We start from the raw sequence: 26502 nt of genomic DNA on the forward strand, positions 1-26502 counted from the left end.
AGGCTGTTGAGTCTGCAAATAAGAATGTTGTGATTGACAGTGCCGAAAGCTTTAGCCAGGTCGATGACTACGGCTGCACAGTAATGTCTCTTATCGATGGCGGTTATGATATCGTTTAGGACCTTGAGCGTGGCTGAGGTGCATCCATGACCAGCTCTGAAACCAGATTGCATAGCGGAGAAGGTATGGTGGGATTCGAAATGGTCAGTAATCTGTTTGTTAACTTGGCTTTCAAAGACATTGGAAAGGCAGGGTAGAATAGATACAGGTCTAGATATAGGTCTGTAGCAGTTTGGGTCTAGAATGTCTCCCCCTTTGAAGAGTAGGTTGACCCGGGGCAGCTTTCCAATCTATGGGAATCTCAGACGATACGAAAGAGGTTGAACAGGCTAGTAATTGGGGTTGCAACAATTTCGGCAGATCATTTTAGAAAGAGAGGGTCCAGATTGTCTAACCCGGCTGATTTGTAGGGGTCCAGATTTTTGCAGCTTTTTCAGAACATCAGCCATCTGTATATGTGTGAAGGAGAAGTGGGGAAGGCTTGGACGAGTTGCTGTGGGGGGTGGAGGGCTGTTGATCGGTGTAGGGGTAGCCAGGTGGAAAGCATGGCCAGCCGTAGAAAAATTCTTATTGAAATTCTCAATTATAGTGGATTTAATTGGGGTGACAGTGTTTCCTAGCCTCTGTGCTTTGGCCAGCTGGGAGGAGGTGCTCTTATTCTCCATGGACTTTACAGTGTCCCAGAACTTTTTTGAGTTAGTACTACAGGATGCAAATTTCTGTTTGAAAAAGCTAGCCTTAGCTTTCCTAACAGGATGTTTTTGTGCTGGTCAAGGGCAGTCAGGTCTGGAGTGAATATCCCAATTATTGCTTATGTGTACCTTCATGTGTGTGTAAAAAAAGGATATGTATGAAAATTACTGTATTGAAAACCTCCCTGATCTGTGATGTCACAAATGTATAATTTGCACAGTTCTTTATAAAAAATGTAGTTGTTTTTACATTTGACAGTGTAAAACAGTGTGTGAGGGGGATATACGTGCCTTCAGAAAGTATTCATACCCCTTGACTTATTCCACATTTTGTTGTATTACATTCTGAATTAAAAATTAATGAAATAAAAAAAAAATCTCACCCATCTATGCAAAATACCCCATAATGACAAACTGAAAATATGTTTTTATAAATGTTTGTAAATTTTTTGAAAATGAAATACAGAAACATCACATTTACACCCCTGAGTCAATACTTTGCAGAAGCACCTTTGGCAGCAATTACAGCTGTGAGTCCTTCTGGGTAAGTCTTTAAGAGCTTTTCACACCTGGACTGTGCAACATTTTCCCATTATTCTTTTCAAAATTCTTCAAGCGCTGTCAAATTGTTTATTGATCATGGCTAGACCACCATTTTCAGGTCTTCCCATATATTTTCAAGTAGATTTAAGTTTAAACTGTAACTTGGCCACTCAGGAACATTCACTGCCTTCTTGGTAAGCAACTCCAGTGTAGATGTGGCCTTGTGTTTTAGGTTATTGTCTTGCTGAAAGGTGACCAAGCAGACTGAACCAGGTTTTCCTCTAGGATTTTGCCTGCGCTTTGCTCCATTCTGTTGTTTTCTGCTAAAAAACTCAGTCCACTATGCTTGGAAATATGGAGAGTGGAACTCAGTAATGTGTTGTATTGGATTTTCCCCAAACATAACACTGTATTCAGGAGAAAAAGTGAATTGCTTTGTCACATTTTTTGCAGTATTTACTTTAGTTCCTTGTTGCAAACAGGAAGCAGGTTTTGGATTTTTTTTTAATTTGTACAGGCTTCCTTCTTTTTACTCTGTCAATTAGGTTAGTATTGTGGAGTAACGGAAATGGTGTTGATCCATCCACCATCTTTATTTTTTTATATTTTTTTGTATTTTTTTTACAGTTTGCAGTTTTTTTTACAGGCCTTGGGCCTCCAACACACATCATTTACAAACGAAGCATGTGTGTTTAATGAGTCCGCCAGATCAGAAGCAGTAGCGATGACTAGGGGCATTCTCTTGATAAGTGCGTGAATTGGACAATTTTCTGTCCTGCTAAGCATTCAAAATGTAACGAGTACTTTTAGTTGTCAGAGGAAATGTATGGAGTAAAAATATATATATTTTTTAGGAATGTAAAGCAGTAATAGTAAAAGTTGTCAAAAATATAAATAGTAAAGTAAGGTGTACACGAGTTAAGTAGTACTTGAAATAATTTTTACTTAAGTACTTTACACCACTGGTTACAGAGATGAGGTAGTTATTCAAAAATCATGTTATTAAACTCTTTCTGCACACAGGGTGATTCCATGCAACTTATTATGTGACTTGTTAAGCAAATTTTTACACCTGAACATGTTTAGGCTTGCCATAACAAAGGGTATGAATACTTATTGTCTCAAGACATTTCAGCTTTTCATTTGTAAACATGTATAAAAACATAATTTGGCTTTTACATTATGGGGTACTGTGTATAGGCCAGTGACAACAAAATATCTACATGAAATCCATTGTAAATTCAGGCTGTAAACAATAATATGTGGAAAAAGTCATTTTTTAGCATTTCGAGAGAAAAAATAAATGATTATTTGTCTCTCTGAAATGAAACCAACAAGTGATTTTAAACAAATACATGTATGTCATTTAACAACCCCATGACATAATTAGATAGTGAAAAACACGCACATTTCTTTCATTATTTCTTTAAACAATAAAAGTTAATTAACCAACATTTCAGAACATGGATATATAGCGTTTTGGAATGAAACTCTACTACCCACTGTATAGAGAAGCAGATTAATGAAGTTGGTAAGAATATGACCACTGACCAACTGGGCCAGTCAGTCACCTGTGTCTAAAGATGTTCAAGTCACTACAATACCCCAAAAAACTGGATTGGTGCAATCCCTTCTTTGTTTCAGCAAATAAAAAAATCTGGAAATAACTTTTTAGTGTTCCTAAAATGTACACACTGTTATGGCCATGCATTGTTGGAAAACATCATTTTACGACTATAGTACTCTGCCATGAAAGTTATTTGCAAATGTTGTTTTAACCTCAGACTCATGTCCCTGAGTTTGTTATATCCTGTAATTTGCCTTATGTCAAATTGGTCCGTTTTGAGGCCTTTGTGATACAAAAGACAGATGTCATAGGAAGGAGAAAAGTCAGTAAGTGAACGGTGAAGCATAAACAGGTACAGTCTCTCACTTCTAATTAACCCCACAGTGGGAGACTGAAGTTCATGGATGCCTGGCCATTCTCTAACGTCTACCTGACCCCCTAAACATGGGGTAATGGTGATAACACACACATGCACTTGTCACACACACTTAACACACACATACACTTACAGTCTCTTTCTCACTCACTTTCTTTACGACCTAATTACGGCACCAGTGGAGTAACCACTGAGTCCCAGTTCCCATAGTAACTATAATGTGCAAGCTTTCACGCTGTAAAAGTCCCCTTAATGACCCACCCACCTTATTTTATGGAAAATGCCTGCTTGCACGGTGCTGTGTGTGACAGAGATCAGATTTTACACAGAGTTCCTTGTGTGTCTTGGTCAGATGTTTTCACATTGTAGGAGTCTTCCAGAGGATCCCTGCAGAGCTCATAACCAGGGAGCTTTGTTTCCCAACAGGAAAAACACAGCTGACAAAATCACTTAACAGTCAATCACCCAGTTCTCTGCAGTATATAGTGGGCGTGTTGAGCATTCAGAGTCTCCAATACTTAATTATTCATCAACTTTTTGGGCAATCATTTTTTTGTGTTTTGTGTTAAATGTTTCTTTCCATGATTCGTGAAACACATTATTATAACTGAGCTTTTAAAACAGAGAAGGCAAGTCACAAATGAGGTAGCTACACATTCATTCAGTTGTCCTTCCCTGTTGTGGCACTGGGCTGCGACCCCAGAGGGGCCTCCCTGATGTACTGACGGTCCCCATGGACCAACACACTGTAATTACATAGAACTTAAGGGCCACTCTGAGAATCGAAACAAGCTGCTCTAGGCAGTGTTATGTCAGTCATTGCAGGGTGGCGGGTAGAAGAGTGGTTAGAGGGTTGGGCCAGTAGCCGAAAGGTCGCTGGTCTGAATACCTGAGGCTGAGTCACTGGCTTACTGGTGCTCTTCCATGCCGTCCCTAGGAGGGGTGCATCACTTGAGTGGGTTGATTCACTGACGTGGTCTTCCTGTTTGGGTTGGCGCCCCCCCTTGTGCAGTGGTTGTGCAGTGGCGGAGATCTTTGTGGGCTATACTCGGTCTTGTCTCAGGATGGTAAGTTGGTGGTTGAAGATATCCCTCTAGTGGTGTGGGGGCTGTGCTTTGGCAAAGTGGGTGTGGTTATATCCTGCCTGTTTGGCCCTGTCCGGGGGTATCATCGGATGGGGCCACAGTGTCTCCTGACCCCTCCTGTCTCAGCCTCCAGTATTTATGCTGCAGTAATTTATGTGTCGGGGGGCTAGGGTCAGTCTGTGTCCTGTGTGAATTTAAGTATGCTCTCTCTAATGATCTCTTTCTCTCTTTCTTTCTTTCTCTCTCGGAGGACCTGAGCCCTAGGACCATGCCTCAGGACTACCTAGCATCATGACTCCTTGCTCTCCCCAGTCCACCTGGCCGTGCTGCTGCTCCAGTTTCAACTGTTCTGCCCGCGGCTATGGAATCCTGACCTGTTCACCGGACCTGACCCCGACCTGCTGTTTTCAACTCTCTAGAGACAGCAGGAGCTGTAGAGATACTCTCAATGATCGGCTATAAAAAGCCAACAGACATTTACTCCTGAGGTGCTGACCTGTTGCACCCTCGACAACTACTGTGATTATTATTATTTGACTATGCTGGTCATTTATGAACATTTGAACATCTTGGCTATGTTCTGTTATAATCTCCACCCGGCACAGCCAGAAGAGGACTGGCCACTCCTCATAGCCTGGTTCCTCTCTAAGTTTCTTCCTAGGTTTTGGCCTTTCTAGGGAGTTTTTCCTAGCCACCGTGCTTCTACACCTGCATTGCTTGCTGTTTGGGGTTCGAGGCTGGGTTTCTGTACAGCACTTTGAGATATCAGCTGATGCAAGAAGGGCTATATAAATACATTTGATAATATTAGAATACCTGAGCCGACAAGGTGAAAAATCTGTCGATGTGCCTTTGAGTAGGGCATTTAACTCTAATTTGCTCCAGGGATGCCGTACTACTATGGCTGACACTGTAAAACAACGCATTTCACTGCACCTATCTGGTGTATGACAATAGCATAAGTGTACAAAATATTAGGAACACCTGCTCTTCCATGACTTAGACTGACCAGGTGAAAGCTATGATCCCTTATTGATGTCACCAGTTAAATCCACTTAAATCAGCATAGATGAAGGAGAGGAGACATGTTAAAGAAGAATTTTTAAGTCTTGAGGCAATTGAGACATGGATTGTGTATGTGTGCCAATCAGAGGGTGATTGAAGAAGACAAAATATTTAAGGGTCTTTGAACGGTGTATGGTAGTAGGTGCCAGGCGCACCGGTTTGAGTGTGTCAACAACTTCAGTGCTGCTGGGTTTTTCATGCTCAATAGTTTCCTGTGTGTATCAAGAATGGTCCACAACCCAAAGGACATCTAGCCAACTTGACACAACTGTGAGAAGAATTGGAGTCAACATGAGCCAGCATCCATGTGGAACTCTTTCGACACCTTGCAGGATCCATGCCCCAACGAAAGGTGTTCCTAATGTTTTGTACACTCAGTGTATATACAGTACAGTATAAATAGAGGGGTGTGAACTGTCATGGACGGTACTTGTGTCCATAGAAATAGACGTGTTGTGGTTATAAGTGGGGTTTAAAGGGGGCATTATGTGATGCGAGTTGTGCTGGTGTGGAATATTTGTACTCCAGTTTGTGCTGCCCCTCTTGTCGCTATCTCTCTCTCTCACACACACTCTCTCACTCTCCCTCTCTCCAGATGGGTGGTTGGCAGTTGCACGGCCCACAGAATCGGGATCGGAGCATGTGCATTGCGTGATGATGGAGGAAAAATGGCTGTGCTCACATTCCAGGACATTGCCTCTGGCAAATGGTCATCTCAATAGTTTCTGGGTTCCAGTTGAAAGGTTTATCTGCCACCTTTGGCTCCTTGAGTACTTGTCCCCCAGCTGCTTGTCAAGCTCCTGCCAGCAAGGATATGAATGGATACAAATGGATACAACATTTGATTTGATTACTGCCAAATTCTCTAAAACTACGATGGAGGTGGCTTATGGTAGAGAAGTGAACATTCAATTCTTGGGCAACAGCTCTGGTGGACATTCCTGCAGTCAGCATGACAATTGCTCACTCCCTCAAAACTTGAGAAATCTGTGGCATTGTGCTGTGTGACAAAACTGCACATTTTAAAGTGGCCTTTTTAATCAGCTTCTTGATATGCCACACCTGTCAGGTGGATGGATTATACTTGAAAATGATAAATGCTCAATAACAGGGATGTAAACAACTTTGTGCACAGCATTTGAGAGAAATACCTTTTTTGTGCTTATGGAATCACAAGGGATTTTTTTTATTTCAGCTCAAACATGGGACCAACACTTTACATTACGTTGCGTTTATATTTTGTTCAGTGTATTTTTTGTTATACAGCATGAGGAACCTGAATTTTGACTTACCGTGAAAAATGCTTTCTTGCTAAATGTCAGCAGCATGTTCAATGAAGCCCAAAGGCCCTAAAATGCCCTCAATTTTCACTTACCTCAGAGTACATTTGTGACCAAAATGTACAATGGATATTACTTTAATGGTTTTTAAAGTAGCTTCCCATAGATTGAACGTCAACTAGCAGCATAGAGCGCCGTTGTTCACAAACAGCTTAATGTTAAAAACAGGGAAATTGAACTAGCTAACCATGTAATCTAATACAAGCAAATCCCATTTAAGAAGCCATATGAGCCGACTTGGAGGAGTCCCTATAGAGTTTTTAGGGTAGTAAAATCAAAGCCCTTTCCACCCTGTAATCAACAGTTAGTGTGAAAGCTTAACTCCTGAGTATACGCTCAGAGCCACTGGACCTTGACACACTCCCAGAACGGGAAACACATTGACATCTGGACATTCGCTAAAGGATCTAGAGATATTAAAGATACACATAGTTATAGATGTTTTGCTATTATTCTTTATGTAACTTCATACCACATTCACCAACACCATATACAACTAAGAACATCAACATATTTTAAAAGCCCAGTGCAGTCAAAAAAGTGATTTGTCTGTGTTATATATATATATATATATCCACACTATGAGGTTGGAATAATACTGTGAAATTGTGAAAAAACGATGATAATGCCCATTTAGTGTAAGAACTGTTTGAAAAGACGGCCTGAAATTTCAGCGGGATTTGGTAGAAGGGAGTTGTGGCCTTCCATGATGACATCACAATGCAGTAAATTAGTTAATTAGTAATAGACCAATCATTTTTTATATTTTACCTTTATTTAACTAGGCAAGTCAACAAATTCTTATTTTCAGTGACGGCCTAGGAACAGTGGGTTAATTGCCTTGTTCAGTGGCAGAATGACAGATTTTTACCTTGTTAGCTCGGGGATTCGATCTTGCAACCTTCCGGTTACTAGTCCAAGAAAGGAAGAAATAAGAAAGGAGTTTCAAACCTCTGCCAATAACAGCTAAGTTTCAGTTTTCCACTCTCAGACAGTCCTAGCAAAATTATTACTTGAGAAATTCCTTTTTACTAAGAAGCTATTTTTGTATTTTTTTGACAATTCTACTTGAAAACAAATCATAGTAAAGTACTTAATTGTTACCCAGAAATGATTGAATATAGAGAAGAAAAAACATCTGCATTCAACCTTTAAAGTAAACAGAATTAGACGTAGTGTACAAACAGAAGGGTAGAGACAGTATTACTGTCACGGCCGTCAAAATAAGTGGACCAAAGTGCAGCGTGGTGAGCGTACATTTTATTTTAAAATATCACCAACAAACGAAAGCCACAACCGTGACATTTACAGGGCTAAGCGCCACTAACAAAGTTAACTACCCACACTGAAGGAGGGAAGGAAGGCTACCTAAGTATGATTCCCAATCAGAGACAACGATAGACAGCTGTCCCTGATTGAGAACCATACCCGGCCAACACATAAAGAAACATAGAAAACAAAACATAGAATGCCCACCCCACATCACACCCTGACCTAACCAAATAGAGAAATAACACATCTCTCAGAGGTCAGGGCGTGACAATTACCTCCACAACTTATTATAATCAGATAACTAAGCGATGCACCAGATGTAATATAATTGACTTCTCTGACTGGCCAGTCGGTCCCATCAGCGGTGATGGAGATCTGTGCTGCCACCAGCTGTGATATAGGAACATCATCACCACCATATCCCCTGGGCCATGCAGGAACTGTTCTTTGCTGAAGGGCTCTACTAGTGAACCTCCGATTCACATTACAAGCCTCCCTGCAGTGACAGTGACAAGTCAAGATGTTGTCTTTTTTTATGGTCCTGCGCTGCACTCAGCATCTATATCCGTGCTTTTGACATGAGATAACAATTGATTGAAAACTGAATTGTCAGAGGCAGAGCACGTCATTTGAAGGACACTTGGTTAGACAGCCAATGTATCATGAAGTGCAATTTAGGCTACAGCACAAGCCTTCTATGCCTTTTGATTCATTCCTTTGCCAACACCATATTACAGTCTCTCTGCTAAACGGAAAAGTTATGGTGTGGTTATGGTTTATGTACATTATAATGTAAAAAGGGACATCATGTGTTTCCTACATCACAACCAACCACACTTACGGAGGGAGAGAAAACAATTAGGCTATCCCACCCTCTGTTCTTTACAGTCACATGCACTTTCCGCAGATCATAAAGCATAGTTATCTCTTTCATGGAAACAATGTTAGACTTTATGTACTCTGAAAGATTTAGAACATGTTTTGTAAAATGTCATTTATTTTGCCAGACTAAAGTTTGTGAGCATAAGCAAAGCCATTTGTTTATTGAGTTGAATAGGCTGATGAAAGCAGCCTATCTCTAAAGGGTCACTCATCTCTCATAAGTGAACACTCATTAAATCCGGGTCCGAATTAAGAAATAATAGGATTGTATTGTGAAATATACAAACGGAAAACATATACCCGCAATCAACCATAGAAATATTATCCATAGATGGCAGTTGCCATTCAAGTCAGGATTGGCATACATTGCTCGTGCACACATGAGTTTCACAGTCAAATTGCCAGGGTAAGAGGTTACAAAACCCTTCTGTGAATGATATGTCTATGGCCACACAGCAACAAGCTGTAGCCTATATTTGTTGAGCATGCTGCCCAAACTGTGGCCTTTCCGACATTAGGCACACTGGTAATTGCAAAAATAAAGGAAGCACTTGAGTAAACAAGGGATAGAAAGTATATGTTATGTTGTGGGGTGTATTTTCCAGGCATGGTTTAGGTCCACTTGTAGAATCTATGCCAAGGCGCATTGAAGCTGTTCTGGCAGCTTGTGGTGGTGCAACGTCCTTTTAAGACACTTTATGTTGGTGTTTCTTTCATTTAGGCAGATACCTGTATGTACTTGTGATAAAACGTAATAAACTATTGATTTTATGTGGCTAAATTATGCTCTCTGGTGTATTTTGAACATTGAGAGCGAGCTCCTGTGTGTAACGTCTGCTTCCAACTCACACTCTCAAACACGTAGATCCCCTGAACGATGCTCACTTTCCAGCCCACTTTCCAACTCACACTCTCAAACACATAGATCCCCTGAACGCAGCTCACTCTCCAGATCCCATTCACCTGAATTCTAATCAGCTGTTCACACACCTTTATGTCATTATCACACAGTATTTAGTTAAGGTATTTGCACCCCGTCATTGTGAGGTATTGTTTGTTTTGTGACACGCTTCTTTCGGAGCGCTGTACTCTTCCGGTGTATGATGGTTTTTGCCTGCCTCACTAATGACACCTTTTGCCTATTCACTGCCTGTACTTTAGCCTATTGGATTTCCTGTTATCAACCTATTGCCTGATCTCCCTGACTAAGTTACTAGTCTTTTCCCTCCCTGTACTGTTGCCATTTTGGACCCCTGTGTAGGACCTTCTGCCTGACCCTGGACCCAGCTACCTGCCTCCTCCTGTGGTCCTTTGCAAGAAACACCTGCTGCCCCCAGTGCTTGAAACCATCTCTTTGTCTCCCATTATGTTCATTACACTGTGGTTGGATAAAAATTATAATGAAAAAAATTACATAATTGAAAAGAACATAATTTGGGCTGTAATGAGCCCCAACATTTGAATCATTAGGTCATCACACCATTGATACAGCTACGGTCCCTAATAATTGATTATTTGGCATGACAGGCCCCTACCTCCTCTCCTCCCCCATCTGATGATTAGCAGAGCACTACAGATAACCTGTGTACTGTATATATAATATATACAGTATAGTATACATTTCCTTGACATTGAGACTGGTGTTTTGCGGGTACTCTTTAATAAAGCTGCCAGTTGAGGACTTGTGAGGCGTCTGTTTCTCAAACTAGACACACTAATGTACTTGTCCTCTTGCTCAGTTGTGCACCTGGGCCTCCCACTCCTCTTTATATTCTGGTTAGAGACAGTTTTCACTGTTCTGTGAATGGAGTAGTACACAGCGTTGTACAAGATCTTCATATTCTTGGAAATTTCTGGTATGGAATAGCCATCATTTCTCAGAACAAGAATAGACATGAGTTTCGGAAGATAGTTATTTGTTTCTGGCCATTTTGAGCCTGTAACTGAACCCACAAATGCTGATGCTCCAGATACCCAACGAGTCTAAAAAGGCCAGTTTTATTGCTTCTTTAATCAGAACTACATGTGCTAACATAATTGCAAAAGGGTTTTCTATTGATCAATTAGCATTTTAAAATTATACATTTGGATTAGCTACCACAATGTGCCATTGGAACACAGGAGTGATGTTTGCCGATAATGGGCATCTGTACGCCTAATGTATGTAGATATTCCATTCAAAATCAGCCGTTTCCAGCTACAATGGTAATGTCTACACTGTATTTCTGATCAATTTGATGTTGTTTTAATGGACAAAAAAAGTGCTTTTCTTTCAAAAACAAGTACGCTAATAATGTCTACACTGTATTTCTGATCAATTTGATGTTGTTTTAATGGACAATTTTTTTTGCTTTTCTTTCAAAAACAAGTACATTTCTATGTGACCCCAAACTTTTGAATGGTAGTGTACATAAAAAAAAAAAATTCAGCCCGTAAACCCCTGCATTAATCCGGCCTTGATGAAATCAGACAGTTGTTTGCATGCACAGTGGTGTGGTCTACTTTTATACATAGTACTGTCTTACAGTATTTGTCCCTGTGAGCAAACACACTACAGGCAGCAGCCGGCACATGTTGTGCAAAAAAGAACAGTCAACTTCATGAAGACTTTGGTTTACCAAGGTGCTGAACTTTAGTATGTACATACAGTAAGTGATGGTTGTACGACATTACACCATAAAATTCTTCCCAGTACTTTATCATTTGTTTTAATGGATTAGATTGCAACCTCTTGCTCAACAAGCAAACCTCTGGATTAATGATGTAGTAGCACTCGGGAATGTCTGGGCTTATTCAAGGTCCCCAGCCATGTCTGTGGGCTGACGGAGCCTCGGAGGACACCTTGCACCTGAGTCTCAGCCAGTAAGAGGGGAAAGCCACCGCAGTTACAACAATAAACACCGGGTGATTGGACGACAACTGACTTCAGACAAATGGGCCATGCCTGATTGGCTCTGATTGAGCTAATTAAAGTCTATTTGATATGAGGGTTTAATACATGGTGACCATGGTGACCTGCTTTTAACGGGAGAGTGGTTCACAGAACCAAACTAAGGAGGTAAGAATGGAAGGAAAAGCTGATGATTATAACAGTGAGGTCTGACTCTACCTCGTCAGTCACATGTTGGCCTAGCATAGATTATAACTATGATGAAAAACATATATAGAATACAAATATAGTATGTACACCTCTCATCATCAGTCCTTTGCAGAGGGCACATACTGTGAATATATATATTTCTTCATCTACAAGGGCTCCCAAGTGGCTAGAGGTGTCACTACAGGCCCTGGTTCAATTCCAGACTGTATTACAACCGGACGTGATTGGGAGTTCCACAGGGCGGCGCACAGACGTCCGGGTTTGGCTGCGGTAGTTCGTCATTGTAAATAAGAATTTGTTCTCAACTGACTTGCCTTGTTAAATAAAATAATAACAAAATATGTTCACTGTATGTGATCATTCATGCATGTAGATACATTTTTAGATACCCATTCAATCTGTATCACAGAATTCCCTTGCCATACCCTAGTAGGGAATGCATTTCAGTCATACTGACTTCCAACTCATACAGTTGTGGGAGACCTGCCAGCAGAAAATATGTAGTGGGATAATGGAGTGATGTAATGCAATCACTTCTGCATTAAAATGGGCCCATACAGAGGCAGAAAAAGCCTGGCATGGTTAGCTTGATTTACAGTAAATCAGGAGCAGGGAGGGAGATTCCCGTTTTGCATGGAGGATTTCCACAGAACGCCACTGTAACGCCACTGTATATTGTAATTCACATCTATGCCAGTGGCCACCAGTTATGGTCCTTCCACTACAATAAGCTTCACTACAGTAATAAATACTACACTGTATACCAAGTATACCCCCCCAGCCTCAATTTGTCGAAGCATGGACTCTACAAGATGTCGAAAGCGTTCCACAGGGATGATGGCCCATGTTGACTTCAATGCTTCCCACAGTTGCGCCAACCCAGCAGCGTTGCAGTTCTTGACACAAACCGGTGCGCTTGGCACCTACTACCATACCCTGTTCAAAGGCACTTACATATTTTGCCTTGCCCATTCACCATCAGAATGTCACACATACACAATCCATGTCTTAATTGTCTCAAAGCTCAAAAATCCTTCTATAACCTGTCTCCTCCCCTTCACCTACACTGATTGAAGTGGATTTAACAAGTGACATCAATAACGGATCACAGCTTTCACCTGGATTCACCTGGTCAGTCTATATCATGGAAAGAATAGGTGTCCTTGATGTTTTGTATACTCAGTATATATTTAGTGGGACTAAATTCACAGTATATTCCTTTCTGTCAGCATCTGAACATAAGTACCCTTCTTTGTCTTCATTTTACTGTCTGAATGAAAGCTGTTGGCTCCTGAAGTTACAGTTGGTAGAGGCTCCATGAAGAGGTTTTAAGTGAACTGTGATTCGACAATGTTTTGAAAGAAATGGCGACTGATTTCCACTCAAATGGTTCCATCCATGTGTTGTTTAATGGTTATGCTTTTTAGATTTGTCGAGGATTGTAGAGGATTTCTGTTTCACATAGTGGATCTGATTCTCACGCTGATAACAATGGCTTTACAAGTAGCAGTACCATGTTAGCCAACAACAAGGCCAGATGTTAACACACTTCATGGAGGAACGTAATTGACCAAAGGGAAAGTGGAAACAGACATGTAGATCAGTGTTGCTTCCTTTGTTACAAAGCCATGTGTGTCATCTTCCAGCGAAGCCTGGACTGTGAGGCTTGGCAGCAGGACAAACCCAGTCTCCGTAACAGTCTCACAAGGGAAGTGGAAATATAGGCTGTGTTACATGCTCCTTGGGAACATATAGGTACATGATGTCATAGCGAGACAGATAAGTAACAATATGGTCAAAGTCTGTTAAAATCCATTCCGTAAATCTTTATAATGTAATGTGACGTTAGTCAATGGTGTGTGCCATATCAATTTGAGCACTTTTCCCCACCAGTGCCCTCCAATAGGAAGGGCTAGGACATGAGCTAAACAAGCCATACTCAGGCAGACTGCATTCCGGATCCGGACCTAGACACAGAACAGGGTTTATTACGGACCACGGGTCCCAACAAAGAAAAACTTGAATGTCCCAAAGGTTGCGAGCTCGAATCTCATCACAGACAACTTTAGCATTTTAGCTAATTAGCAACTGTTCATCTACTTACTACTTTTGAACTACTTAGCATGTTAGCTAACCCTTCCCCCAAACCTTTAACCTAACCCCTAATCTTAACCCAAACCCCTACCAAACTTTAGCGAGCTAGCTACCTAGCTAGAATTCATAACCTATCATACCCTTCGCAAATTCGTAACATATTGTACGTTTTGAATTTCGTATTGTACTTTTTGGAAATGTGTAACATATAATACAAATTGTAATTCATAACATATCATTCATGATGAGTGATGGACATCCACAAATGAATACATACCATACCAAACGCAACATATCATAATAAAGGAGGTATCATGCATTTACGTACAGAATAACACAAAATGCTCCGAAACCAGGTTGTTGCAAACTGACCTATAAAGCAAGTATGGTATTATTGTATTGTATCTTCATGTCATAGGCCTAAATGGAAGTCAATTGCACGTTTCTTTATGTATCAAGTAGCTAAGTATTAGCGTATTAGTGAACGTGTCAGACTAGAGCAATAAAACACATTTCAAAACGAATTAGCATTAGGCCTTCATTGTGGTTTAGGTATAGCCTACTGATGTTGCTTGTGACAAAACACCGATAAATCACCGAGGCCACCAGACTGTTAAACAGCCACCACTAATATTGAGTGGCTGCTGCCATACATGTAAAAAATGTATCACTAGCCACTTTAAACAATGCCACTTAATATAATGTGTACATACCCTACATTACTCATCTCATATGTATATACTGTACTCGATACCATCTTCTGCATCTTGCCTATGCTGTTCTGTACCATCACTCATTCATATATCTTTATGTACATATTCTTCATCCCTTTACACTTGTATGTATAAGGTAGCTTTTATGAAATTGTTAGGTTAGATTACTCGTTGGTTATTACTGCATTATCGGAACTAGAAGCACAAGCATTTCACTACACTTAAATCTGCTAACCATGTGTATGTGTCAAATTAAATGTGATTTGATTTGTTATTTGACAGGAATAATCCATTGTTTAAGAATACTTACATTCCCTAAGACTCAACTCTCAAGAGTAATCTGTCATAAATTCACTTTACATGATACTTTCAAATTGTTAAAACTAAACTGTAGAGTTTTGGAATAACGGTTCCTCCGAAAATTGAATTCCCAAATATACCTCCCTGTAGACAGTCCCTGTAGTTATGCCGCGTTCCAGTACTACTCGGAACTAGGAAGTTGGGAAATTTCCGACTTGCAAAATGGTTGTACTTATACACGTGCCGCATTCAACGAATCACCAATAGGACATTCCCGAGTTTCCTAGTTCCGACTCTCGCATAGGAACGTTGCAGAAGTAAACTTCTCTACTGTTTTCCAGCGTGCTCGATTTCCGTATCCAACGGGGGACATCCATTTCCATCATCACCATAGGTTAGTTAGAGGGAGTAACGGTTTCAGAAGTGCAGAAAGTCCCGATTGAAGTCTTCGCTAAAAAAGCGGGAACACATTAGGAAACAGTAATATATCGTGGTGGAAGAACGAATTCAAACTTTATTATTTGCTTGGAAGTTCCGAGGCATAGTTTTTTCTGGACTTGTTCTGCGCTGATACAAGTCTGACAGTTAACAACAAAGTAACTTGTACGGTGATTCTCAACAGGTAAGACTGCATATTAAAGGCTACATTATATTGGCTACAGTACTGTCTTGAGTCAATTACTAGGTGTTACTTTGAATTCCAGTTAAATAACTTTATCAACTTAGCTGGTAGCTTGTTTTGCTATGGTTGATTTCTCCAGACTATCCTTCGTTTTTTGGGCTTCATGCAGAGAGAGCACACATTAAAACCTATACTTTGTTAGAATATAACGTTGTAGGCTTGTTGCTATATGTTTAGAAATGTAGTCTACCACAACGTTATATCACGTTCATATGTTAGTTACGTACGATTAATGTGTTAAATGTACATATAGTCCCTATAGCATACTAAATTCATATAAAATCAAATGTAGCCTTACATAAAGGATTGGACAAACAAAATTAGCACGGCTGATTACATCAATTATTTACTATTCGGTAGATAGTTTTCACGTGTGATTATCCTACTCGTGAGCATAAAATATCCCAGTTGATTGCTGCATTCAGTATTCCTAAAACTAAAGGTATGCATAGGGGTTATGGCTCTCTCATGCACAGATTTAAGGAATGTGACGAATCAAAACATAAATTCAGAGCACTTTGAGGAGGAACAGCTGAGAGGCGTCTAGAGCTAGTATGTGAGAAGCATGCCTTGTCGAACAATTGGCGCGATTACTGGCAGGGTCTCATAGCTTGAGTGCCATAGTGATGGTCTGTCTCTGTGTTGCAAAGGCTGTGTCTGAAGCAGAGATAAAGACTGTTTATACGCTTATAACTATGTTACTACATCAGCATCGATGGCTTTTCAGACCCAGATATGACAGTGAGATCGTTCATCACGGCTGCGTTGGACCTTTGACCGTTTGTAACACGCGTAAATGGTTTCAATTCCCCAAAATTAACACGTCTTTTAAAATAATCACGCATTTATAGTCAAATTTGTCGTTTCAAAATAGACGTTTTCCTATGTTTTTCATGTTTTGAACAGATCTTTTTGTAAATGTCATCCGTTGCTGCGTTGTCTGTTATTCATTCAACGTCTGGTGTTTCTGTAATACTCAAGAGGCTGATGAATTGGCGATTGAGCTAATTTGACATATGGTACGACATAAAATAGCCACTGATAGGCAATATAATATATATTAGCTTTACATTTGGAACGCCATTGACTATCAACTAATTTCCAATTGCATCTTGACTTGTTATAGAGACATTGGCAGGACATTTTAGCATACATTTTTACATATAGTGACTGCAATGCCCCCCAGCAGGTGACTCCAAATCTGGGGTGGCTCCATTTCTACTGAACAAAAATAAATGCAACATGTAACAATTACAACAGTTGCAGTTCATATAAGGAAATCATTCAATTGAAATAAATTCATTAGGCCCTAATCTATGGATTTCACATGACTGGGCAGCGGCGCAGCTATGGGTGGGCCTTGGGAGCCAGGTCAACCTACTGAGGAGCCAGGCCCAGCCAATCAGAAGGAGTTTTTCCCCTCAATAGGGCTTTATTACAGACGTAAATACCCCTCAGTATAATCAGCTTTCCGGGTGGCTGGTCTCCAATGATCCCACACGTGAATAAGCTGGATGTGGATGTCCTGGGCTGGTGTGGTTATACGTGGTATGCCGGTTGGACGTACTGCCAAATTCTCTAAAATAACATTGGAGGCGGCTTATGGTAGAAAAATTAACATTCAATTCTCTGGCACTCTGGCAACAGCTCTGGTGGACATTCCTGCAGTCGGCATGCCAATTGCACGCTCCCTGAAAACTTGAGACATCTGTAGTATTGTGTTGTGTGACAAATGTTTAGAGTGGCCTTTTATTGTCCCCAGGACAAGGGGCACCTGTGTAATGATCACGCTGTTTAATCAGCTTCTTGATATGCCACACCTGTCAGGTGGATGAATTATCTTGGCAAGGAGAAATGCTCACTAACAGGGATGTCTACAAATTTGTGCACCATATCTCATAGAAGTAAGCTTTTTGTGTGTATGAACATTTTCTGGGATCTTTTATTTCAGAAAATGAAACATTATTTGTTTATATGTTGCATTTATATTTTTGTTCAGTATATATATATTTTCAGGATGCATACTGTACATCTACCAAATGTGATGCTTCTCTCACAAAATTGATTAGTGAGTCCACATTTTCAGCTTAGTCACCTGCGCACCACTAGTATACAAAAGAAAGATAATTTTCCATTCTTCCCATATTAACACTAGAACCGGCTGGCCTTTCAGCATACAGTGCCTTCGGAAAATATTCAGACCACTTGACTTTCTCCACATTTTGTTAGGTTACAGCCTTATTCTAAAATTGATTAAATATATTTTTTTATCAAATCAAATTGTATTTGTCACATGCGCCGAATACAATACACCATAGTAGACCTTACAGTGAAATTCTAACTAGCCCTTATCCAACAATGCAGTTTTAAGAAAATACACCCCCACCTCCAAACAAAAGTAAGAGATAAGAAAAACAAATAATTAAAGAGCAGCAGGAAATAACAATAGCGGTGCTATATACAGGGTGTACTGGTACAGAGTCAATGTGTCAATGTGTGAGGGCACCAGTGTCGAGGTAATTGAGGTAATTATGTACATGCAGGTAGGGTTATTAAAGTGGTAATAACAGAGAGTAGCAGTAGCGGGGGAGGGGGGGTGTGAATAGTCTGGGTGGCCATTTGATTAGCTGTTCAGGAGTCTTATGGCGTGTGGGTAGAAGCGGTTTAGAAGCCTCTTTGACCTAGACTTGGCGCTCCAGTACTGCTTGCCGTGCAATAGCAGAGAGAACAGTCTATGACTAGGGTGGCTGGAGTCTTTGACAATTTTTAGATCTTTCCTCTGACCGCCTGGTATTGAGGTCCTGGATGGCAGGAAGCTTGACCCAGGTGATGTACTGGGCCGTATGCACTACCCTCTGTAGTGCCTTGCTGTTGGAGACCGAGCAGTTGCCATACCAGGCAGTGATGTAACCTGTCAGGATGCTCTCGATGGTGCAGCTGTAGAACCTTTTGAGGATCTGAGGACCCATGACAAATCTTTTCAGTCTCCTGAGGTGGAATATGTTTTGTCGTGCCCTCTTCACAACTGTCTTGGTGTGCTTGGACCATGCTAGTTTGTTGGTGATGTGGACGCCAAGGAACTTGAAGCTCTCAACCTACTCCATTACAGCCCTGTCGATGAGAATGGGGGCGTGCTTGGTCCTCCTTTTCCTGTCGTCCACAATCATCTCCTTAGTTTTGATCACGTTGAGTGAGAGGTTGTTGTCCTTGCACCACATGGTCAGGTCTCTGACCTCCTCCCTATAGGCTGTCTCATCATTGTCGATGATCAGGCCTACTTAATGATGGTGTTGGAGTTGTGCCTGGCCACGCAGTCATGAGCAAACAGGGAGTACAGGAGGGGTCTGAGAACGCACCCTTGAGGGGCCCCCATGTTGAGTGTCAGCATGGCAGATGTGTTCTTATCTACCCTTACCACCTGGGCGTGGCCCGTCAGGAAGTCCAGGATCCAGTTGCAGAGGGAGGTGTTTAATCCCAGGGTCCTTAGCTTAGTGATGAGGTTTGAGGGCGCTATGGTGTTGAACGCTGAGCTGTCGTCAATGAATAGCATTCTCACATAGGTGTTCCTTTTGTCCAGGTGGGAAAGGGCAGTGTGGAGTGCAATAGAGATTGCATCATCTGTGAATCTGTTGGTGCGGTATGCAAATTGGAGTGGGTCTAGGGTTTCTGGGATAATGGTGTTGATGTGAACCATGACCAGCCTTTAAAAGCATTTCATGGCTACAGACGTGAGTGCTACGGGTCGGTAGTCATTTAGGCAGGTTACCTTAGTGTTCTTTGGCACAGGGATTATGGTGGTCTGCTTGGAACATGTTGGTATTACAGACTCCGACAGGGAGAGGTTGAAGACACTTGCCAGTTGGTCAGCGCATGCTCGGAGTACACGTCCTGGTAATCCGTCTGGCCCAGCGGCCTTGTGAATGTCTTACTCACATCGGCTGCGAAGAGCGTGATTACACATTCATCCGGAACAGCTGATGCTCTCATGCATGCATTTCTCTCTCATCAATCTAACCACAATACCCCATAATGACAAAGAAAAATCAGTCTTTTTCTGTTAATAAAAAAAAACAACAACAACTGAAATATCACATTTACATATACATTCAGATCCTTTATTTAGTACTTTATTGAATCATCTTTGGCAGTGATTGCAGCCTCAAGTCTCCTTGGGTATGACGCTACAAGCTTGGCACACCTGTATTTGGGCAGTTCCTCCCATTCTTCTTTGCAGATCCTCTCAAGCTCTGTCAGGTTGGATGGGGAGCTTTGCTGCACAGCTATTTCCAGGTCTCTTCAGAGATTTTAGATCGAATTCAAGTCCGGGCTCTGGCTGGGCCACTCAAGGACATTGTCCTGAAGCCACTCCTGCATTGTCTTGGCTGTGTGCTAAGGTTCGTTGACCTGTTGGAAGGTGAATATTTGCACCCAGTCTGAGGTCCTGAGCACTCTGGAGCAGGTATTCATCAAGGATCTCTCTGTGCTTTACTCTGCCTCGAACCTGACTAGTCTTCCAGTCCCTGTCACTAAAAACATCTCCACAGCATGATGTTGCCACCACCATGCTTCACCGTATGGATGGTGCCAGATTTCCTCTAGACGTGACACTTGGCATTCAGGCCAAAGAGTTCAATCTTGGTTTCATGAGACCAGAGAATCTAGTTTCTCATTGTCTGAGGGTCTTAGGTGCCTTTTGTCAAACTCCAAGTGGGCTGTCATGTGCCTATTACTGAGGAGTGGCTTCTGTCTGGCCACTCTACCATAAAGGCTTGATTGGTGGAGTGCTGCAGAGATGGTTGTCCTTCTGGAAGGCTCTCCCATCTCCACAGATTAACTCTAGAGCTCTGTCAGAGTGACCATCCCTGACCAAGGCCCTTGTCCCCCAATTGCTCAGTTTGGCCAAGCGGCCAACTCTAGGAATAGTGTTGATGGTTCCAAACTTCTTCCATTTAAGAATGGAGGCCACTGTGTTCTTGGCAACCTTCAATTCTGCAGACATTTTTTGGTACCCTTTCCCAGATCTGTGCCTCGACACAATCCTGTGGACCTGATATAGACAGGTGTGTGCCTTTCCAAATCATGTCTAATCAATTGAATTTACCACAGGTGGACTCCAATCAAGTTGTAGATGCATCTCAAGGATGCACCTGAGCTACATTTTGAGTCTCATAGCAAAGGGTCGGAATACTTATGTAAATAAGGTATTTCTGTTTTTTTATTTTTTATAAATTAGCAAAAATGTCTAAAAACCTGCTTTCGCTTTTTCAATATGGGGTATTGTATGTAAATTGCTGAGGATAATTTAGTTTAAAACTTTTTAGAATAAGGCTGTAACGTAACAAAAGTCAAGGGGTCTGAATACTCTCCAAAGGCACTGTGTAAGTACCCTCTAGAGAATGTTGCTGGGCCTTTAGCATATGCTTCAGATGCATATCATCTCACAAGGTGTGCAAACATGCTTGTTTAATAAACCCTTGATACATAGTGCATAAACTATTGTAAGGGATTAATTGCATGAATAAATATTTACGGAAATATGTCCCCCCTCCCAAAAGAATAACAACAATATATGTTCTATATAATTCTACAAAGTCTTAGAAAAAACATAAGCCTATAGCCTGTTTTCATTTCCCACAATACAAACATTACAGTGTAGTCCATTTGATCAACTGCATTTGTAGATTCGATTAGTAATATAGTTGTAGTAATTAACAGTCCAGTTAACACTTCTATAGACAAAGTAGTAGAAAAAAAAGATTACGCTATTATTAATAATAGTAATCATTATATAACTTGCCAGGTGTGCAGTTGAAATGTTTTTCTCTATTCCTTAACAAAAGCACTAGTGCATGAACAATTTTAAAGGATTCATTGCATAAAAAAATTATGAATGAAAATAAATTCATGACAGGATGGAAAAAAACATTCATTTGTTGATTGTATCAGACACTGTATTGTCCCCTTATACCCGTGCCTTTACACATGAATCAATCGCGTCTTCTGTTTGCGATTCAGGTTCCACGCTCAGCACACAGCTTCAGGGCTTTGTGTGAGCAAGCCGCTAATACAAATTGGTTACACTGCACACAATTTGTATGGGCCTTGTTTTTTGTGCACCTGTCGACTTGACATGGTTTCTTCTTTTTACTGAGTGGGAGCTGTGGTGCTTGGGGAAGAGGGAGAGCAGGACCTGCTGCCTGCTTGGAGCTGTGGTGCTTGGGGAAGAGGGAGAGCAGGACCTGCTGCCTGCTTGGAGCTGTGGTGCTTGGGGAAGAGGGAGAGCAGGACCTGCTGCCTGCTTGGAGCTGTGGTGCTTGGGGAAGAGGGAGAGCAGGACCTGCTGCCTGCTTGGAGCTGTGGTGCTTGGGGAAGAGGGAGAGCAGGACCTGCTGCCTGCTTGGAGCTGTGGTGCTTGGGGAAGAGGGAGAGCAGGACCTGCTGCCTGCTTGGAGCTGTGGTGCTTGGGGAAGAGGGAGAGCAGGACCTGCTGCCTGCTTGGAGCTGTGGTGCTTGGGGAAGAGGGAGAGCAGGACCTGCTGCCTTGGCAGCCTGCTTGACGGCTTTAGCTTCTTTCTTGGCGTTCACGTCGTTCTTACGAAGCTCACATGCCAGAACCATGATACAATCTCTCCTGCTGATTGTCTTGTCAAGGCATTGTTTGTATAACAGGTGCGTGTTGAAAGCAGCAATGTCGAGCACGTTGTAGAACACCGTAACAGGCCAGGGGCGCGTACCTCCTTTTACAGAGTACTGTCTTGCCATCTGGTTGAGTGCATCCACACCAACCTATTGCAAAAAAAAGAAAATAGAATAGAAAAGGTTAGAACTATATACAATTATAATACTAATAGTAATAACAGTAATATTAATATAATATAATTAAAGGGTATAATATTTGGTGTTTGGCAGTTGGAAAAGCTACCTGTATATAGCAGAGATATACACTACCGTTCAAATGTTTGTGTTCTCTTAGAAATGTCTATGTTTTCCATGAAAACACACATACAATGAATTGCAAAATGAATAGGGAATATAGTCAAGACGTTGACAAGGTTATAAATAATTATTTTTAATTTACAAAATAATTATGTCCTTCAAACTTTGCTTTCATCAAAGAATCCTCGATTTGCAGCAATTACAGCCTTGCAGACCTTTGGCATTCTAGTTGTCAATTTGTTGAGGTAATCATGCATCCTGAAGCACCTCCCACAAGTTGGATTGGCTTGATTGGCACTTCTTACATACCATACAGTCAAGCTGCTCCCACAACAGCTCAATAGGTTTGAGATCCAGTGACTGTGCTTCTTCCCTAAATAGTTCTTGCATAGTTTGGAGCTGTGTTTTTGGTCATTGTCTTGTTGTAGGAGGAAATTGGCTCCAATTAAGCGCTGTCCACAGGGTTTGGCATGACTTTGAAAAGTTTAAGTGATAGCCTTCCTTCTTCAAGATCCCCTTTACCCTGTACAAATCTCCCACTTTACAACCACCAAAGCACCCCCAGACCATCACACTGCCTCCCCCATGCTTGACAGATGGCATCAAGCACTCCTCCATCTTCATTTTTTCTGCATCTCATAAATGTGATCCGAACACTTCAAACTTTGATTTGTCTGTCCATAACACTTTTTTTCCAATCTTCCTTTGTCCAGTGTCTGTGTTCTTTTGCCCATTTTAATATTTTATTTTTATTGGCCAGACTGAGAAATTGCTTTTTCTTTGGAATTCTGCCTAGAAGACCAGCATCCCTCTTCACTGTTAACATTGAGACTGGCGTTTTGCGGCTACTCTTTACTGAAGCTACCAGTTGAATACTTGTGAGGCGTCTGTTTCTCAAACTAAACACTCTAATGTACTTGTCCTCTTGCTCAGTTGTGCACCGGGGCCTCCCACTCCTCTTTCTATTCTGGTTAGAGCCAGTTTGTGCTGTTCTGTGAAGGGAGTAGTACACAGCGTTGTATGAGATCTTGTTTCTTGGCAATTTCTCGCATGGAATAGCCTTAACTTCTCAAAACAAGAATAGACTGACGAGTTTCAGAACAAAGTTCTTTGTTTCTGGCCATTTTGAGCCTGTAATCGAATCCACAAATGCTGATGCTCCAGATACTCAAGTAGTCTAAAGAAGGCCAGCTTTATTGCTTCTTTAATCAGTACAACCGTTTTCAGCTGTGCTAACATAATTGCAAAAGGGTTTTCTAATGACCAATTAGCCTTTTAAAATGATAAACTTGGATTAGCTAACACAACGTGCCATTGGAACACAGGAGTGATGGTTGCTGATAATGGGTCTCTGTACGCCTATGTAGATATTCCATAAAATATCTGCCATTTCCAGCTACAATAGTCATTTCCAACATTAACAATGTGTACACTGTATTTCTGATCAATTTGATGTTATTTTAATGGACGAAAAATTTGCTTTTCTTTCAAAAAAGCGAGTACGTTTCTAATGACTAAACTTTTGAACGGTAGTGTATACTTTTGTGCTGTTGTAGTCTGCCACCGTCTCCATTTCTTCTTCTGGTCACTGACGATGGCAACAGTGGGATGCATGGTGCTGAGGATGCAAACACTGGTATTTGATTTACATCTGTACACCGTGAGTTGCTTTACCACTCTCCATCACTGATGTGGAGTACAGCTCAACCAGTATGTTGTTTTGCGCAGAGCGGGGCAGCTCCCGCCTTTGTTTATTCACTGTTCCGAGTAGACTAGTCTTCTTTGCAATCAACTTCTCTGCCAGGGAAATTGATGAGAAGAAGTTGACCATGGTCACCTTTCTGCCTTTGTCTATGTAAGGCTCCACGAGTCTCAAAACCACAGTCTCAGACAGTAGCTCACCCACTGGCCTGGTTTAATCTTTCCCCAGATATGGAAAGCCATTGACCAAGTACTTGGTTTCGACATTGGTCACATGTACTATTATATTTTTATTGACATTTTATTATGTTACTAGTTTTTGCTTAGTAGCCAGAGCAATGCTGCCGCACAAGTGGTCATGTGCTGAATGCATGGACAGCACTGATATTCTTGGTAAAAGTGAAATTTGGAAATAGAGCTGCACCTCTTGAATTATGAGAGTTTTCCGACAAAGTGTCATACAAACTTCAGAATATCCTCTTTCAGATACTGTATATAAATCAAAATGTTACCTACATGTGACTCTGTAGGAGGATAAGATAAAGCGATGCTCCTTTCCCTGCATCTGTAAATTACAAGATGCACCCATCTCTTCCTGTACAATTTGACAACTGATAGGCCTAATATTGTCATTCATCAAATTATTGTCAATTTAATCTTGTCTATAGGCTAACTCTTATAATTTATGAAATTAGTTTCGGTATAGTTTAGGGGTAGTTTCGATAGGCCGGCTGTGGAGGCTGAGTGGCATCGTTTATTTCCTGCTCATCAACTTGGATAGAGTCACGGATATGTTTTGCATTATTCTAAAGGTCTACTGCAACACGTAGCATGTTTTTTTCCCCCCATTACAATACATTTGATTAATAATAAATAATAAATAATACAGTCCTGTAACAGTTAATTTTTACAAAGTAAAACATAGGAGAGAATGGTATCAACCTGCAAGGTGCGCAGTCAAATTATACGCTGATAAATAGGCATAGTACAAACTCATCATTACACTATTGTTGTTATAATTAAAAATCAACCTTTTAACCCACATCATTCAGTTAGGCCTAATTTAAATTCAATTGTGAAGTAACTTGCACAGTTATCGCCCATTCCATCCATTAGTCATTCGTTCAGTGGACTGGCATCGTTTGCTTCGCTAGATAGATTCATTGATATGCTTTGTATTATTCTAAAGGCCTACTGCCACATGTTGCGTGTTTTCATTCCCCTTACAATACGTTTGATTAGTAATTGAGTTATAGTAAATAAAACAGTCCCATAACACCTTATTTTTACAAAGTAAAATGTAAAACATAATGGTATCAACCCACAAGGCGCACGGTCAAATGAATGTCTGCTGATATATAGGCATAACACAAACACTATTGTCTTTCTGCATTACATTAACCTCTTCACCCTCCGTATCATTCAGTTAGGCCTAATTTCAATTCAATTGTGAAGTAAGGTGCACAGTTATTGCCCATTCATCCATTTGTCATTCATTCAGTGAGGAGAGAGAGACACGTTAGCGACTGACTGGGTACCAACATCCTACAGCACATTGTCTTGGCGGATTAAGTTGGGAATAGGTGTGTAAAAAAATGGTAAAAAGACTAAATACTTTTCTGTTTTTGTGATTTCATTTTTTTTTTTTTTACAAATGGAACAGTGTAAAATAGAACATTGAGGTAAAGTCAGGGAAGTTTTTTGGCTGAGTGTTTTCATTTACAATACCAAACGTAAGTGGCGGTTCTGGTGTTCTAGTGTTAACACAAGTTCTACAATTTCAGAAGCATCAATAAGAGGGTTTAGAAATGATGAAATTGTTTAACACTTGGTGTCAAAATGGACCACTTTTGGCACTTTTAGTGTAATGGCATTTCTTGCATTGTCCATTGTCCTGGATCTGACAGGCTGACATGTTTCCTCAATAGCACGAGCTCTCCATTGTCAGCGTCCACATTTCTAGCTTTGACCTTTATTTGAATAGCTGTTTATTGAGCTCTTAAAGCTAAGCCATGAGTGAAACTGGGCGACTTTTGTGGTGCATCTCCTTCATGCAATGCATTCTCCAGATGTTATGTGTATTGTGCATGGCAC

At 41.0% G+C, this 26502-nt stretch overlaps 1 protein-coding gene and 1 pseudogene across 1 annotated transcript in view; one reads left to right on the top strand and one right to left on the bottom strand.

Moving 5' to 3' along the window:
• Window positions 1–7064: 7064 nt before the first annotated feature.
• LOC135524975 (uncharacterized) lies at window positions 7065–23831 on the bottom strand (annotated as a pseudogene).
• The window catches only part of tspan9a (tetraspanin 9a), a 278790-nt gene continuing 267684 nt past the window's right edge, over window positions 15397–26502 (top strand). The window contains exon 1 of the mRNA XM_064951538.1: window positions 15397–15711. The gene's annotated coding sequence lies outside the window, so the exon portion shown is untranslated. The remainder of the gene's footprint in view (window positions 15712–26502) is intronic.

This window comes from Oncorhynchus masou, chromosome 31, assembly GCF_036934945.1.
Source record: "Oncorhynchus masou masou isolate Uvic2021 chromosome 31, UVic_Omas_1.1, whole genome shotgun sequence".
Taxonomy (NCBI): Eukaryota; Metazoa; Chordata; class Actinopteri; order Salmoniformes; family Salmonidae; genus Oncorhynchus; species Oncorhynchus masou.